Source organism: Salvelinus namaycush, chromosome 1 (assembly GCF_016432855.1).
Source record: "Salvelinus namaycush isolate Seneca chromosome 1, SaNama_1.0, whole genome shotgun sequence".
Taxonomy (NCBI): domain Eukaryota; kingdom Metazoa; phylum Chordata; class Actinopteri; order Salmoniformes; family Salmonidae; genus Salvelinus; species Salvelinus namaycush.
The window spans coordinates 10466711-10485257 of record NC_052307.1 but is presented as its reverse complement, the minus strand read 5'-3'; positions in this window follow the sequence as shown (position 1 = coordinate 10485257).

Sequence of the window (18547 nt, the reverse complement as noted above, 5' to 3'; positions counted from 1 at the left end):
CTACTGTCCAGTCGTGTGGTTGGGTGCCACAAAGAGGGACTTAGGAAAATTACAATTGGTTCAGATCAGGGCAGCATGGCTGGTCCTTAAATGTACATGGAGAGCTAAGATTTGTAATATGCATGTCAATCTCTCATGGCTCAAAGTAGAAGAGAGATTGAATTCCTCACTACTTGTTTTTGTAAGAAGTGTTGACATACTGAATGCGCTGAATGCACCGAGCTGGCTGTTTAAACTACTAGCACACAGCTTGGACACCCATGCATAACCCACAAGACATGCCACCAGAGGTCTCGTCACAATCCCAATGTCAAGAACCGACTATGGCAGGCGCACAGTACTACATAGAGCCATGGCTACATGGAACTCTATTCCACATCAGGTAACTGATGCAAGCAGTTGAATCATAATTTTTTTTTAACTGATAAAATACACCTTATGGAACAGCAGGGACTTTGAAGAGACACACACACACACAGGAACAGACACATGCATACACATAACACACACACTCTACACACATGTACACAAGGATGTTGTATTTTAGATACAGAATGGGGTGGTAGAGTAGTGGCCTGAGGGCACACACTTAATGTGTTGTGAAAAGTGTTATGAAATGTAATGTCATGTAATATTTTTAATTGTATATAACTGCCTTAATGTTGCTGGACCCCAGGAAGAGTAGCTACTGCTTTGGCAGCAGCTAATGGGGATCCTTAATAAATACAAATACACACACACACACACACACGTTGTGGTGTGCATGCCTGTGTGATTGTGTGTCAGCATGTGTGTAACAGTTTGGAGAGCTGCTTTTTATCCTGCCATATGCGTGTATGAAGCAGCTCTGGCCCCTCTGCCCCACATAGCCACTTTTATGTTTGGTACAGTCAGATTTGATACCCACTCACCACCGAACAAGACCAGGCAATAAACGCAAAGAGTGGAGACCCTGGCTCCAGTCAGAGACACCAGTCAGAGAATTGCATATGGTAATAATTGACATAAAATTATATCCCTGAGCCTAACTCGGAGCGTAACTCATTTGACCACACTGATTATGAACTACCGCTAATTACCAACTAGCTCTCCTCTAGTCGCAGGAATAATAGGGGAAAGAAAACAGTCTAATGAAAGGTTATGGATTAAGAGCGATGCACTTAAATACCCGAACCTTTAAATACAGGAGCCGGTCTGAGAGCACTGCTGTGAAAATCATCTTAGCGGTAAATGTGAGGCCATTCACGACGGCTGCACTGCTACAGTCATCTGTCATCCAGACATAATATTAAAAACAACCCCAAGGGGTTTAAGTTGACTTTTTCAAGATTCATTTAAGCGTCCAAATTTGGATAATGAAAAATAATAAAGCACAAGAAGAAATGAACAGAATATGTGAGTGTCTGTACTCTGCCTATGACTGCGTGTGTGTATGTGCAAGTAAATAGGACTCTCCCAGTGTGTTGTCTGTGTGGGGAGGGAGAGCGGCAGATGTTCCCCCTTCCCCTCTCTCTGTGGCAAGGGCAGGAGCAGAAGATGGAGCAGGGCACAGGGCAGACGGGTGGAACTGATGGGCAGGGCTGTGCCTGGAAGGCTGAGAGCTGGTCCCCACTAGCCCTGGCTGCTTCACACCACACCAGGGCTCCAGTACCGGCCCGCTGCTCGGGACCCTCATAAAAATAGCCCATCCCATTATTCTCTGGGCTCTCAGGAGGCTGCAAGGTCTCCAGCATCATTAACAGGACTAAGGATGGGACTCCTCTAGCAGACCCTCTTCTAGCCTCTTCCCCCCCAATTATAGTTAAAAAACTCTCTTTTTAAATTATAAACATTTGTTCTTATCGAGAACAAGATGAAAAGGCCAGATAGCAAGGAGGAGGGCGGAAAAAAGAGAGGAAAATTTGTCTCAAAATTGGAAAAGGGGAACATTTCAATTATAAACCCTGAGCTAATTTGGTATGACCAGCGACTACGATGCGTGGTGATGGAGCTCCATTATGCAGTCATTTGGGCTCTTTCAAATTAGTTATGTTAATGTCCTGCGAGTGAATGTAAGACTTGGATGGGACAAGATTTCAGCAATTAATTTCTACAGTCAGTGGAGAGACAAGCAAATGTATTTTCCCTCTCTCAGGGAATTGGTGGTGGAGGGTGTGAGGTGGGGATAGTGCATTCTAGAGCAGGAAACAAGCTAAACATGAGCCCTTAATAAAGCCAGAACAACGGGAGCCAATGCCTCCTCATTCATTCAATTGACAATGTTTTGCAGCTTAAACCTGTTTTATTAATTATGTTTGACATTTCCTTAATTAGTTTCATTTACAGCAAATCAATCCCTGCTGCTGTACGGCATCATTTATCATTTTAAAAAATTGCATAGCCAGTGCTGACTTTTTCTACTAAATTATACATTAAAAGTGTCCGGCTCGCTTGCTGCCTGGCATTATCTACGGCAAAAAGGTTTGTGGATGGACGGGGGTGGCATTAATCATCTGGCGGGCGCTGGCGAGGGTTGCTCCCGGTCGCCGGCAGGGGAGCCAAGCGGGGCCGTCACAACCGGGACTCGGGCGACCTAGCTGACCTACGGGGAGAGGCAGAAAAGAATCAACGACCTCCAGCCCAAGCTGAGGGAAAGGAGAGAGGAGAAACAGAAAAATGTGCACAGGAGAGATGGAGCAGAAGAGAAACGCTGCATGTGGCTCAATGGAAGGGACACCAGCATAGAAAATACAGTCTGGGACATTATCCAAGAGTCAATGATTCATGTTATACAGGCTATCGATGAGGAACATTTATTATATAAAACCATCGAACATCCATAACTACAGCATAGGTACCATTTATTGACGTTCACATAATGCTGAGTATGTGACATTGATAATACCAGTTGACTTCTTAAGCAGGGAACAGAATCTGACCCAAATTCGCTTTGGTCCAAGCTTTGCTGAAATGTTGTGTGTCGCATAAGTAGGTTAAGATTTCATAACCAGGTACGTCCTGTGTTCCACAACTAAGACGGTCCTCCCTTCTTTTACATTTGAACCTGAAATCAAACTAAATATGAAAGAATGACTTGATGCATGTTTTAAACACTGTGTAGGAACTAAACCAACTACCACTTCCTGTTGGCAAAAGGAAATGGCCCCCATACTTCACCGTGACTTGATTTGTTTGTAAACACTGACAAACGGAACGCTCCAACATCCGGCAAGCCAGCTAGAGGGAGAATAATTTGAGTGATGGCTCAGTTGGTAGAGCATGGAGCTTGAAATGCCAGGGTTGCAGGTTCAATTCCCACGAGGGACCAGTACAGAAAAAAAGAACAAAATGTATGCACTCACTACTGTAAGGAGCTCAGGATAAGGCTGTCTGCTAAATGACTAAAACGTCAATGTAAAATGTGTTCAGCCAAGTATGGCTTTACAAATCATGCATTCAGGTGTTGAGACGGAAATGGGCAGGTATCAGACAGATCCTGTCATCAGAAGTGAAAATTACCTTGAAATGTGTGGAGACATGTGAGTCTAGCTTTCTGCATGGAAAAACATCTATGTACGGGCGAGCACACATTCAATCGATCAAACTTATGTGATGGAAGTGGTTTCACGCCTTGACCCACTCAGGTCAATTGTGTGTCCTCAGTGACACTATAGAGCCGGTCTAAGGAAGTGAATGTTCCAAGTCAGTGGACGTCTCCTGTTCCCTTCAATAGAGTAACAGTGTTCCTCACTCCAGGAATTATACTGTCTAATTGTACCAGTATGCCTCTGCTTGATTCACAGGACTAACTAAGAAATATCTAAAATAACACTAAATGTTAGAGGCATTTGTTTTCCAACTTCCAATGTGGTGGGTGAGTTGAGCAGACGGAATCAGGGAATCAGGAGGAATAAACTAAGAGGGAGTTGAGCCAATTCACTGATCGCCTACAAAGCCCTGGAATTAATAGCTGCATCAAGATGTAAAAAAGCTGGCTCTGGCTTTGCCCGTGTCCTTCAAGGGCAACACAAAAGAGAGCCGGGTGACAAAGGGGCTGATGAAGTGGCTAATGCTCTGGCGTGTCCCAACATAAGCGACAGGAGGGGGTTGGGTGGCTACATGGGCACGCCTCACTGCTCCCTCCCTCCGCCTCGCCAGGGCTAAAGCACCGTCGTCGCGCTGAGCCCAGTCACCAGGGTCATTAGCCTGAGCACTGCCGGGCTTGAGCACAACAAGTAATTGTGGGGCTAGATCAATACAAAAAAAATATTTAACAATATTTTGAAGTTGCTGGCAGACAGCACACTGCTTTCACAGTAAGTCCCAATCTGACGGTAGGAACGAGTGAGCATCAAATATCGTTATCCCAGAATCTTCCTAATCAGCGTATTAGTTTGCCATTAGGTAGCACGTTATCCACTGAAGAACCTTCCTTTTTAAAAGAAAAATTGTTTAAATAAGCACTAGCCACTTATCTCTCATAAAAATATAAAAATGTATATAAGTGATCCACTTGAAAGGAGACCCCCCGTCACCCCCATCCTACTAACCACCACTATCAATTCCCCAAACAAAATGACCCCTTTAAATGCAAAACATTTCCAGTATCAAGGATTAGGATTCCTTTCGAGAATATGAGAGCCCCATGCGAAAATATGATGATGAATTCATGGGCCTAAAACGCTAGAGTCATAGTTCTACATGGGCAAACGGAGAGAAGGGGGAAAATCATCTATTTGGAAGGCATACATTACCATTACTCTTGCATTGTGTCGCCACTTTTCATAATGACTGGGATAAGTGTCCTGCTGGAAATGTGCGCTCTGACAATAGAGGAAGATATTACTTGGTTAAAAGCTTGGCTCCTGTGGGTAAAGAGCCTGAAGAATAAAGAGTATCCATCATGGCTAACGAGCTATAAGGATAGCACATCGCCTTTATAAATCACTAGATCTAGCTGTTTATTTTAATTCATTGGTGCCTCATTATAACTGAGCTATGCACCTTTAGGTCTCAGTTGATTAGGAGTGCCATAGCTCAAAATGGCTTTTAATTCAGTGAAACACGCTTTGACCTTGTGCCGTAACCCTGAGTGAAACACACGGCGACTCCCACATTAATAATGATGCTACCTTTACTGGGCCGTTGCTCTGCTACTTAAAATATGTATTATTAGTTACCAGCGACGGCACATTTATCAAACCAAATTCCCATTCGGTGTGAAACTGCTTAATTCTGGGTCCCTGTCTACCTCCACTCTATTACCTGTTCTTTAGAAGGGGCCCAAATTAAACGCTGGGATGAAATGTCAGCATAATGGGAAGAGGATGCAGGTCGGATGGGATGCACACTTGATCATTCCCCAGTGGCCTTCCGGATCCAGCCAATGTGTCTGCCTGAGGGGAAATTCACACGGACATCCAACTGTAGACCTTCACGCCATGCACAGGGAAGGTACACTTCTGAGCATATACTTTGTAACAAAATAAAAACTACAATGTTCAGTCATGTTGTAAGTTAGCCTAGGTTAGATGTTGAATGATGAAATGTTGAACTGGTAAAATGATAAACCTGCCTTGATAAAAATATAACATATATATAATCAGGATGCTCATTACAATTATGTATTTCCTTATCACTCTGTTTGAAATATCAAAAGTTGTCCCAGTATGTGGAATATAATGGTGTGTGTGTCAATGGTCTGTTACTCCTTTGGCCTAGATACACACAGGGCACAGGCAGCAGGCACTAAAGACGTGTCATTGTTCAGCCCTGTAGGACTGGGAGAGACTGATTACTTTGACCAATCGGTTAAATGATTAGATCAATTAAAGGAGTGGGCATGAACGGCACGGCATGCTGAAGTCAAAGGCCTGTGGGACTGGGCCTATCAGAACCGGGTCATTATGTCTATGGACCCGACCTGACACCGTAACCACAAAGAGCAGTCAGGGGAGACAGATAAAGATACCATTATAGATCCATCAACAACAGGAGTAGATACAATCCCCTACAGTTGGAAGATACCTGTCCTGATGGGATCAATAGTGTTTACTGGATTGCAGCATATCAAGACATTGGGTAGAACACAAGACGTTGGGTAGAACACAAGACGTTGGGTAGAACACAAGACGTTGGGTAGAACACAAGACGTTGGGTAGAACACAAGACGTTGGGTAGAACACACTGAACATAATCTAACAGAAGTGGAGGGAGTGCGTTCCACCAGTAGTCTGTAGAATACACTGGGAGTGACAGGGGATCAATGCACATACATTTAGATTCATATAGCACTCTTCACAATGGGGAGAACATCAGTCAGCTCAACAATCATTTAAAATACCGGGGGCGAGTTTTGTAGGATCTGAGAACAACCATTTCAGGCAAAAACAAACATGCTTCCTTCTAATATCACACACACATACACCCTGGCACACATGAGCAAGTGACAATCGTGAGGCAGCACGGGGAGAAAGTGAGACATTATACGCATTCTATCAGATGTCGAATCAATTAGTCAAGAGCAGCTTCCAAGTCAGATACAACCCCTAGTCGTCCTGTCTCGTGGGAGAGGCCCAGGCAACCCACAAGATGGAACGGGATCCACACACAGAGAGCGAGAGAGAAAGATCCGTGGTCCTTTGCATATCATGTTGAATCCATTGAGTTTTCTGTTTAAACCACTAGCACACAGCTCAGACACCCATGCATACCCCACAAGACTCTCTTCACAGTCCCCAAGTCCAGAACAGACTACGCACCGTGCTTTATAGAGCCATGGAACTATTTTCCACATCAAGTAACTGATGCAAGAAGTAGAATCAGATTTTTTTTTAAACAGATAAAAATGCACCTTAAGGAACAGCGGGGACTGTGAAGAGACACACACACAGGCACAGACACACGCATACACACACACATGATAACATACTCACTACGTACACACGTACATGGATTTTGTAGATATGTGGTAGTAGAGTAGTGGCCGGAGGGCACACACTTAATGTGTTGTGAAATTGTTTTTTTATTGTATAACTGCCTTAATTTTGCTGGACACCAGGAACAGTAGCTGCTGCATTGGCAGGAAGTAATGGGGATCCATAATAAATACAAATACAAATATCAGAGGACCACAACGCTAGTGATAATCATGTGATGACATATTTCTACATCGCGCTACATAGTTCCTTTGCATAATGAAACAGCACAGCTGTAGCATCCTTGCCCCTGTTGACAATAATACGGTTTTAGAGGATGCATCGTTCCCACAAAGCCTTTAATCTTTTAATCTGTAGCATACAGCAAGTGTATACCCTAGTCACGTGACTACCTTTGATAAAAAGGTAAAGAGGCAAAAAAAATTGAGACCCTTTCGATCAGGATAAAAATAATCTAATCTGTTGTGTATGCACACAAATAACAGCCTTACACTTGAATAGCACCGATTTATTGTCCTTCCAAACTTATTAACGAAGAAATCTGTTTCTCTTCATCTTTTCGCTGTGAGCGAAGACTCACGTTGTTTCCCTGCAGATGTACTCCACCTCATGTCTGCTTAGCAAATCTTCCTTAAACAGCTGGATTAAAGCAATTTGCACCATGAGGAGAACACATCATTTAGAACTGAAGCACCTCGAGCTTTGAGTCCTTCTGCTTTCTCATTTATACACTTAGGTTCCATGAAACCAACAGTGCATGTATTTGATAGTCATTACTAAGGACACAAAGCTTTTGAGGTCAGCGCAGAGAGAGCGAGAGAGAGGGGCCAGATACTATGTGGAGGAGGACACAGGCATCCCACAATCCCCTCTGATCCCGCGCCTCTTAACTTGCTGGGCTCCAGTGTGGTGACAGGGGTTGGCAGCGAAGAAGCAGAGTGAGGCAGGCGGGGTGGCGGGGCTCGTTCCCGCTCTGAGCTCTGATTCCACCACGTTAGATGGTGTGTGTTTGTGCCCTGGGGACTGGCTCTGCCTGTGTTTGGGTACTTTGTCAGATGACTCAGTCTGTGTGATTTATGAGCTCTGGAAAGGTTGCATTTCCAGCACGTGTGGACGTCCGCATGGTAAATGGAGAAATTCTGAATTTATTAACATACAATGAATGATGATTAATGTTTTGGTATAGATCATGCTCTCTTTTAGATGTCTCTGCGCGGGGTGATATATGCGCCAATAAAAAGATATGTACGTACTCAAAACCACATTGTGTGAGTGTCTGCTGTTTTAAACACGTCCACTGTGTGTCTGTGTAATGACGGTGTTGGAGGGCTCTAGAGAGAGTTATTCAAAGTAACTCTCCGGACATATACATACCGTAAAGGGACTTTCCCTGAATGCATTATCCTCCAACACAAAGTGAACCGTGTTTTTTGTGGCGCTAGTATCTTGCATAGTCAATGAGGAAATGTATAAATTAAGACCACTGTGTGTCGGTAAAAAAAAAGCAATTTAAGGCTAGATCAGGATGCATTTACCGATCCATTCGTCAAAATACACCTCATTATTAACTTCACTATTCCATAACACATCTTGTGTCTCTCATCAGCTTTTTCAATATTTCTTCAAAAACGTTAGCGGCACTGTGCAGTAGCACTGTGTTCACCCTAGGCCAATTACAGCCAATTAACCTTGGAGGTTAGAGCAGCAGTCTGTTGCCTACCTTCACTACTTGGGGTCAGCCTGTCAGGAAGTCCAGGACACAGTTGCACAGGGAGGGTTCAGACCTAGGGCCCTGAGCTTAGTGATGAGCTTGGAGGGCACTATAGTTTCGAAGGCTGAGCTGTAGTCGATGCACAGCATTCTTATACTTCTCTTGTCCAGGTGGGATAGGGCAGTGTGGATGTGTTTGTACACATCCATGTTCCCAGTTACCTTGCAATGGTTAAATGCGGTGGTACGCACTTTCAGTTTGACGCGAATGCTGCTGTCTATCCACGTTTTTTTATTTGGATAAGTTCTAATCATCACAGTTGGAACAACATCCTCTATGCACGTCCTGATGAACCCTGTCACCGAGTCAGTGTATACGTAGATACTATTCTCAGAGGCAACCCAGAACATTTCCCAGTCCGCGTGATTAAAACAATCTTGAAGCATAGATTCCGATTGGTCAGACCAATGTTGAACAGTCCTTATCACTGGAGCTTCCTGTTTAAGTTTCTGCCTATAGGTGGGTAGGAGCTTAATGGGGGTGTGATTGGATTTGAGGTGGGGGAGGGCACTGTAGCCATCCCGGAAGGGAGAGTAGCAATGATTCAGGGTCCGTGTCGCGCGTGTAGGACTGAAGATATGTTGATGGAATTTCGGGAGCATTTTCCTTAGATTTCCTTTATTAAAGTCCCCAGCTACAATAAATACGGCCTCAGGATATGCGGTTTCCAGTTTGAAAATATTCCAGTGTAGTTCCTAGAGAGCCTTCGCGGTGTCGGCTTGAGGGGGAATCTACACTGCAGTGACGATGACCGAAGAAAATTCTCTCGGGATGTAATGTGGTCGGCATTTGATGGTGAGGTATTCCAGATCGGGGAAACAAAAGGACTTCAGTTCCTGTACGTTACCACGATCACACCATAAGTTGTTAAGCATGAAATAAACCCTCCATGATGGACAGAGAACCCCACTGGCTGAATGGACAGGAACAATATATCCGGAGAGAGCCATGATTCCATAAAACAGAGTATGTTACAGTCCCAGATGTCCCTCTGGAAAGATATGTCTCTCTGGAAGGAGATCCCCTGAATGTTAGCGAGTAATATACTTGGAAGCGGTGGATGGTATGCACTAAGCCCCACTCCGACCTTCTCTGGCGTCGGCTTTTTGATGCAGCCCCCAGGATGAATAGAGCTGCCTCGGGATGTTCAAACAAAGGATCCAGATCAGGGAAGTACAATTTCTGTTCCAATTTCTGGTGAGTTAACGCCGATCTAAAATCCCAAAGTTTTTTATGGCTGTAGGTAATAATACCAAAACCGTTCTAAGCCTTCATTACCCTCATCCTCCTAATGCACTCCTCACTTACAGATACAAACAGGCCTGGAAACACACACACACCACTTCACAATCCTACTGTGCTGCTCTGTTGCTAAAAATCGTTTTTTCTTAGTTAAGAATATCCACAACAAATCAAACAGAGAATGAAAAACATTACACAACAAACAGGATTCCAACACTTAATGTTTATTTTTTTGATAGCATCTTGAAGGTACTTTATATTGTTTGGTGATCTCCCTAAAAATCCTGCATGTTTACAAATTCAACAGGAGATACAAGCGGCCACCCAACTCATACCACACACTTCCTTTAAAACCGGGGTATGCAACTCGATTCAACCGCAGGCCGAGTGGATGGTCGGGAGGCCGGAACATAATGATAATAATTTGTACATTGCAAATTGACCACAACTAAGCCTAAAAAAAATTGTATTTGAAATGAACAATCATTTCATACCTTGATTACAGTATGACCACATATATCTCTTTTTTTGCGGGAATACATGGGAACAGATTTCCTAAATTAAACAAAGAAATATTCTGTTGCTGACCCCTGCTTTGAAAGATGAGTGCCATTTTAGACTGAGCTCTATTGGGGAAAGTATACCTATTCAATGGAATGATCTGAGTAAAGTCTTCTACCTTTAACTGAAACCCTCCTCCCCTCTTCCTGCTTGAGGGCTTTTCAGAACGGAGAGCTCTGGGACTGGGGTTGGGGGGGAGGAGACTAGGGCAGGAGATATGATGCAGAAGAGTGAAAGAGAGAGGTAACCCAAGCATAAAATAACTTCAATCTAACATCCTCTCAGTGGGCGTCAGGAAGCAAATAGCAATTCCACCATCACCCAGCACCCCTCACTGACCCATGGAGAAGAGGATCATGGGAGAGCGCTAGGCAGGCAAGGGATGAGACAAACCCACTTCAATTAAGCCTTGGTGCCGCCTCGTCATCACTGCAGATAAGGTATCAGAGTGTTCACTGGGGGATAGATCATGATTTCACACACCCAGGCAACACTGATTCCAGGGCCTACCTGCTACCTTTTTTTGGCTTTCTTTTCCAAGATGCTAAATGATTACAATGCTTTTATTTACAAGGTTTTCCCAGATGCTAAACTATTATGATGCTGGTATTTCCAAGGCTTGGTGAAGAGGGTCACCACCCCTGTGCGTCCCCTCCCACAGGGATAGAGGACTCTGGGATAGATAAACTCCTTATCGAATTTGTGCATAGCGGTGAGCCACCCGGCACACCTGGAAATTAAATTTAAAGGTCAAAGAGACATGTAGGGCTGTTATTAGGGCCACTTCATTCTCACACTGCACATTACAGAGCTTTATTGGATAGCTAGGGGAACACATTACAGACCTATATGGGGAAGCTAGGGGAACACATTACAGAGATATACGGGATAGCTAGGGGAACACATTACAGAGCTATATGGGATAGCTAGGGGAACACATTACAGAGCTATATGGGATAGCTAGGGGAACACATTACAGAGCTATATGGGATAGCTAGGGGAACACATTACAGAGCTATATGGGATAGCTAGGGGAACACATTACAGAGCTATATGGGATAGCTAGGGGAACACATTACAGAGCTATATGGGATAGCTAGGGGAACACATTGCAGAGCTATATGGGATAGCTAGGGGAACACATTACAGAGCTTTATTGGATAGCTAGGGGAACACATTACAGACCTATATGGGGAAGCTAGGGGAACACATTACAGAGATATACGGGATAGCTAGGGGAACACATTACAGAGCTATATGGGATAGCTAGGGGAACACATTACAGAGCTATATGGGATAGCTAGGGGAACACATTACAGAGCTATATGGGATAGCTAGGGGAACACATTACAGAGCTATATGGGATAGCTAGGGGAACACATTACAGAGCTATATGGGATAGCTAGGGGAACACATTACAGAGCTATATGGGATAGCTAGGGGAACACATTGCAGAGCTATATGGGATAGCTAGGGGAACACATTACAGAGCTATATGGGATAGCCTGTGGAGTCTCATCACAAAGCATTTACAACCACAAGAAAGACAGGGAGAGCAAAACAGAGAGACACTGTAAACGAGATGCTTTCAGGGAGAGAGAAATGCCTAAGAACAGTGCTAAATTGCCAAGTGTCTTCACTCTAACCACTAATCAACTCAGGTTGCTTCACTCTAACCATCAATCAACTCAGGTTGCTTCACTCTAACCACCAATCAACTCAGGTTGCTTCACTCTAACCACCAATCAACTCAGATTGCTTCACTCTAACCACCAATCAACTCAGGTTGCTTCACTCTAACCACTAATCAACTCAGGTTGCTTCACTCTAACCACCAATCAACTCAGGTTGCTTCACTCTAACCACCAATCAACTCAGGTTGCTTCACTCTAACCACCAATCAACTCAGATTGCTTCACTCTAACCACCAATCAACTCAGGTTGCTTCACTCTAACCACTAATCAACTCAGGTTGCTTCACTCTAACCACCAATCAACTCAGGTTGCTTCACTCTAACCACCAATCAACTCAGGTTGCTTCACTCTAACCACCAATCAACTCAGGTTGCTTCACTCTAACCACCAATCAACTCAGGTTGCTTCACTCTAACCACCAATCAACTCAGGTTGCTTCACTCTAACCACCAATCAACTCAGGTTGCTTCACTCTAACCACCAATCAACTCAGGTTGCTTCACTCTAACCACCAATCAACTCAGGTTGCTTCACTCTAACCACCAATCAACTCAGGTTGCTTCCCTCTAACCACCAATCAACTTAGGTTGCTTCACTCTAACCACTAATCAACTCAGGTTGCTTCACTCTAACCATCAATCAACTCAGGTTGCTTCACTCTAACCACCAATCAACTCAGGTTGCTTCACTCTAACCATCAATCAACTCAAGTTGCTTCACTCTAACCACCAATCAACTCAGGTTGCTTCACTCTAACCACCAATCAACTCATGTTGCTTCACTCTAACCACTAATCAACTCAGGATGCTTCACTCTAACCACCAATCAACTCAGGTTGCTTCACTCTAACCACCAATCAACTCAGGTTGCTTCACTCTAACCACCAATCAACTCAGGTTGCTTCACTCTAACCACCAATCAACTCAGGTTGCTTCGCTCTAACCACTAATCAACTCAGGTTGCTTCACTCTAACCACCAATCAACTCAGGATGCTTCACTCTAACCACTAGTCAACTCAGGTTGCTTCACTCTAACCACCAATCAACTCAGGTTGCTTCACTCTAACCACCAATCAACTCAGGATGCTTCACTCTAACCACTAGTCAACTCAGGTTGCTTCGCTCATTGTGTTATTCAAAGAAACACCTTTTCTCAATGCATCATATCATTCAATCTTTTGTGAAAAATGTATTATTTTGAGGTGTGGCTAGGGGAGGGGTTGAGAGGAGGGGTGCGGGACCACAGCAAGGGGCCTGATGTTGGGTGACCCTGTGATGGTAGCGCCTGGCCCTTCCAAGGCTTTCCAGGAGACATCTCTCTCGCTGTGATTAGATTTACATTAACATAATATCAGATTTTTCATCTCATAGGCCAATTGTGAAATAAAGCCCCATCCTTTTTTCCCCAAGCAGGCAGGCAGGCAGGCATCCCGAGTTAGAAGCCGCTTTCCCCTCCTCCTGCGAGCTCAGCTTGGGAGATACAAGCTGGATTTGGCCAGCGTCCTCATCTCTTCCCCAACACGGGGCTGGTGTCAGGGAGCCAACTCTCTCAGCCCAGCTCCACTGATTAGCATAGGCAGATTATTAGCTAGGCATCTCCTGCAACAACACACTGCTGCTGCTGCTGCTGCTGTCTTTTCATCACGTTTTGTCCCATACATATCTAATCAGCCTGCCAAGAAAACGTTAGGAAATGAACTATTCAAGCCTTGAGCGTATAGGAGGAACATTGTAGAGGACGGTGTTGATGGGAGTGTATTATTGCTTATTATGTGGAGATATCACATACTGGAAAAGTCTCTCTCTCTCTCTCTCTCTCTCTCTCTCTCTCTCTCTCTCTCTCTCTCTCTCTCTCTCTCTCTCTCTCTCTCTCTCTCTCTCTCTCTCTCTCTCGTTCCCCACACACTAACACCCAGCATCTGATGCCTCTCCTTTTCTCCCCATGCCAGAAATGTGCCTTCATGCCTCCTCCCCTCCCCCTCTCTCTCTCTCTCACACACACACACACTTCCTCTTTCCCTCTCTCTCTCTCCCTTTCCTCCATCTCGCTCTCCCTCTCTCTAGAGCTTTGCATTTGAAATTGAACAGACAGGCAGCCAATTTATCATAGGCTGACACCTGTCATGTCCAAGGCCTTACCACCGGGACCTACAGTAGGCAGTACATTTATCCCTTTGTTGTCGGTAAGGACCTAGACAATACCAGGGGCTATTAAAAAAGGGGGGAGAGGGGGAATGAAAAAAGGTGAGAGCATAGAACCAGGAAACGTCTGCTTGGATTGTATACACCTGCTGTTTTTTCCTCTGGAAAGGTGAGGCACCCCAGTGAGGTTGGAGCAGTGGCCCACCAACAATCAGCTGTCTGGAGAGAAGACGCCAGGAGTTTCATGTCAGAATGCAAAGCAAAGAGATACTTGAAGTAGGTCAAGGGGAGCTCACGCCTAGGATGGGATGGGATCAGACATGTTTTGTGCTGCCGTTGATAATTGAGTTTTGATAGTTCAGCAGAAAACAATGCTCAAATAGGACGAGGCAAATTTGCTATGCGCCCTTTCAAGAGATTTGGAGGTGGGAAGTCCTAATATTCTTTCTCAAACATTTCTGCACTCTCTAGAACAGGCCTGGGCAATTATTTTCCATGGAGGGCCACATTAGAATATATTTTTTCCATTGCGGACCAGAAACATATTACAGGATTATGCATAATGTGTATGATTGTGTTGACAGATATATCTACTGTAAATCGCGTCCAGATATGCTACTTATTTTACTTTTTTAACATGCACAGAGATAAACCACATCCATGTTCTCCTTTTGGTAGGTCATTTCATCATTATACATGCAATGCACTACACGGAGGGAAAAGTACACTGTGCATTCAGCACCACGGACAGAACTCTTGTTAACGGGTATGGATAAAAACACAAGAAAGAGAGAGAGCTCAACATTACATTTAAACTAGTCAACCAGTGTGAGGAGTGAAGTCTCTGATGGGCATTGACTAGAACACTGAAGTCAGGTATAGTTTCTGACGTCGCTATGCGCAGGAATGCTGAGAGTCAGTAAGAGAAGATCTGTGCCTTGACTTATATATTTCATCACTGAAAATGTCTGTTCACATACACTACCGTTTAAAAGTTTGGGGTCACTTAGAAATATCCTTGTTTTTTTAAAGAAAATCAACATTTTTGGCCATTAAAATAACATCAAATTGATCAGAAATACAGTGTAGACATTGTTAATGTTGTATATGACTATTGTAGCTGGAAACGGCAGATTTTTTATGGAATATCTACATAGGCGTACAGAGGCCCATTATCAGCAACCATCACTCCTGTGTTCCAATGGCACGTTGTGTTAGCTAATCCAAGTTTATGATTTTAAAAAGCCAATTGATCATTAGAAAACCCTTTTGCAATTATGCTAGCAAAGCTGAAAACTTTTGTGCTGATTAAAGAGGCAATAAAACTTTCCTTTAGACTAGTTGACTCGATCTCTAGTGGCACAGCTAGCAACTGCGATGCAGTGCCTTAGACCACTGCGCCACTCGGGAGGCCCCAGCGACTTGATCTTGTATCCTTTACAAAAGGCCAATGTTTTTTCCTGTCAAGTTTGCAAGCAGGTCGATGGCACAGTCCCAGGGGCGATGAGGAGGAAGACAGGTGGTGCGGGTCTTGGAGAATACCTCCCGCTGGTCCTGGTATACCTTCGGGATGTTGGGCTGAAGGACAACCACAGGACTCTCAACCGATGTGGAACCACAGGGGGTGGGGAAGTAGGTCCTCCGGCATTCTGGTGACCAGTCTGTGATTCTCATCCTCGACCAAGAGATGGTGGGGTTATGGCGTTAGCTCCCATCTGGTGCATAAAGTAGAGGGAGCACTGAAGTAGGAAGCCACGCCATTTAGATGATGTGCCGTCATATTTATCTGGGAGGGACAAACAGGCATCGCTGACCTGAGCGAGTTGCTGAATGGGATGGTGTGCTGGCTCCACTGGTTGTAGATTGTCCTTCGCTAGTTGAAGGCAATGCCTCCCGGGTGTGTTTGAGACGTTGCACACTGCAAACAAACTCTTCCATAGCCCTCCCCAGTTCCAGCTGGTCATGGTGTTGACGTAGAAGGTATCCCTGCTCGTCGACCGTCTGAGGAGCGGGAGTAGACGTAACAATTGTTACCCAGTACAGAAAGCCTTTAGCAGTTAATCACATTATTACAGATTCCTTCTCTTTGAACAAGGTCTTAAAATAACAGAAATCCCTTATCATTACCATGTATGGAGAGGACCGTGCTTGATACAAATGTAATTTAAAAGTATGTATATTATTCTACTAATGTGGACACGGTGAAGATAAGGAGTGAGGGGTGGCAAGCTAATGAGATCAGCTGTGTGCAACTATGTATATGTGTGCGTGTGTGTGTGTGTGCGCGTGCGTGCCATGAGGTCATTACTTGATCATGTACACTTGACAAGAGATACACTACATGGCCAAAAGTATGTGAACACCTGCTCGTCTAATATTTTGTTCCAAAATCATGGCATTAATATGGAATTGGTCCCCCCTTTGCTGCTATAACAGCCTCCACTCTTCTGGGAAGGCTTTCCACTAGATGTTGGATCATTGCTACGGGGACTTATTTTCATTCTTCCACAAGAGCATTAGTGAGGTCGGGTATTGATGTTAGGCAATTAGGCCTGGCTCGCAGTCAGCGTTCCAATTCATCCTAAAGGTGTTAGATGGGGTTGAGGTCAGGGCTCTGTGCAGGCCAGTCAAGTTCTTCCACACCGATCTCGATAAACCATTTCTGTATGGACCTCGCTTTGTGCGCGGGGGCATTGTTATGCTGAAACAGGAAAGGGCCTTCCCCAAACTGTTGCCACAAAGTTGCAAGCACAGAATCGTCTAGAATGTCATTGTACACTGTAGCGTTAAGATTTCCCTTCACTGGAACTAAGGGGCCTGAACCATGAAAAACAGCCCCAGATCATTATTCCTCCTCCATCAAACTTTACAGTTGACACTATGCACCAGGGCAGGTAGTGTTTGTCTTGCATCCGCCAAACCTAGATTTGCCTGTCAGACTGCCAGATGGTGAAGTGTGATTCATCACTCCAGAGAATGTGTTTGTACTGCTTCAGTCCAATGGCAGCAAGCTTTACACCACTCCAGCCAATGTTTGGCATTGCACATGGTGATCTTAGGCTTGTGTGCAGCTGCTTGGCCATGGAAACTCATTTCATGAAGCTCTTGACGAACAGTTATTGTGCTGACGTTGCTTCCAGAGGCAGTTTGTAACTCGGTAGTGAGTGTTGCAACCGAGGACAGACGATTTTTACACGTTACACGCTTCAGCACTTGGCAGTTCCATTCTGTGAGCTTGTGTGGCCTACCACTTCACGGCTGAGCTGTTGTTGCTCCTAGACGTTTCCGCTTCACAATAACAGCACTTACAGTTGACCAGGGCAGAAATTAGAAGAACTGACTTGTTGAAAAGGTGGCATCCTACGACAGTGCCATGTTGAAAGTCATTGAGGTCTTCAGTAAGACCATTCTACTGCCAATGTTTGTCTATGGAGATTGCATTGCTGTGTGCTCTATTTTAAACACCTGTCAGCAACGGGTGTGGCTGAAATCGCCGAATCCACTATTTTGAAGTGGTGTCCACATACTTTGTATATATAGTGTATACTTGTAAAACAAAACAGGCTTTTGGTTTGAAAGACGCATTCAAACCTCTTGCAAATAGACAACACGTAATACTTGTAATACTTAAAAGGTAACAGTGTGTTCAAATTCACAAAGGCACCGTCTGTATCAAAATGAGGTATATCCTTGGCCTATAAGAGCATATCTGAAACCCATTGAGGACATTCATTATTCAGTAGCAAATGACCTTTAACAAAGAACCTCTGGAAGCCATTTTGTTTGCAGAAGTAATTAACAAGTAGTTATGCATAGAAGACAACTAATGGAAGGTCAAGTGCTCGTCTACTACCCTTTCTTCCATTGGGCCACAGCTGTTCCCAGTCCTTTCAGGCTCGGTCCGGCTGAGGAGTGGGGCGAAGGCAGGGGGAAAGGTGAGAGGACACATACCTCTGTGATATATTATGGGATAAGCATAGGCCTAGGCCCATAGGCCTAGACCCAGTCCTTGGTAACGGTCATACAGCAGTAGAAGGCAAGTAACTAAGAATTCTGGATTTCCTGCTTATTCCTTTATGGTTCTGGTAATCTTCCAAGCAGGATTTCTGGAAAACCATAGCATTCTGGGAAAGTTGCCAGAATTGTGCAACTCTACATTGAAGAATTGAGTAACGGGAACATGGACAGTGGACAGGAACACGAGCCTTGGGTCTCCCTG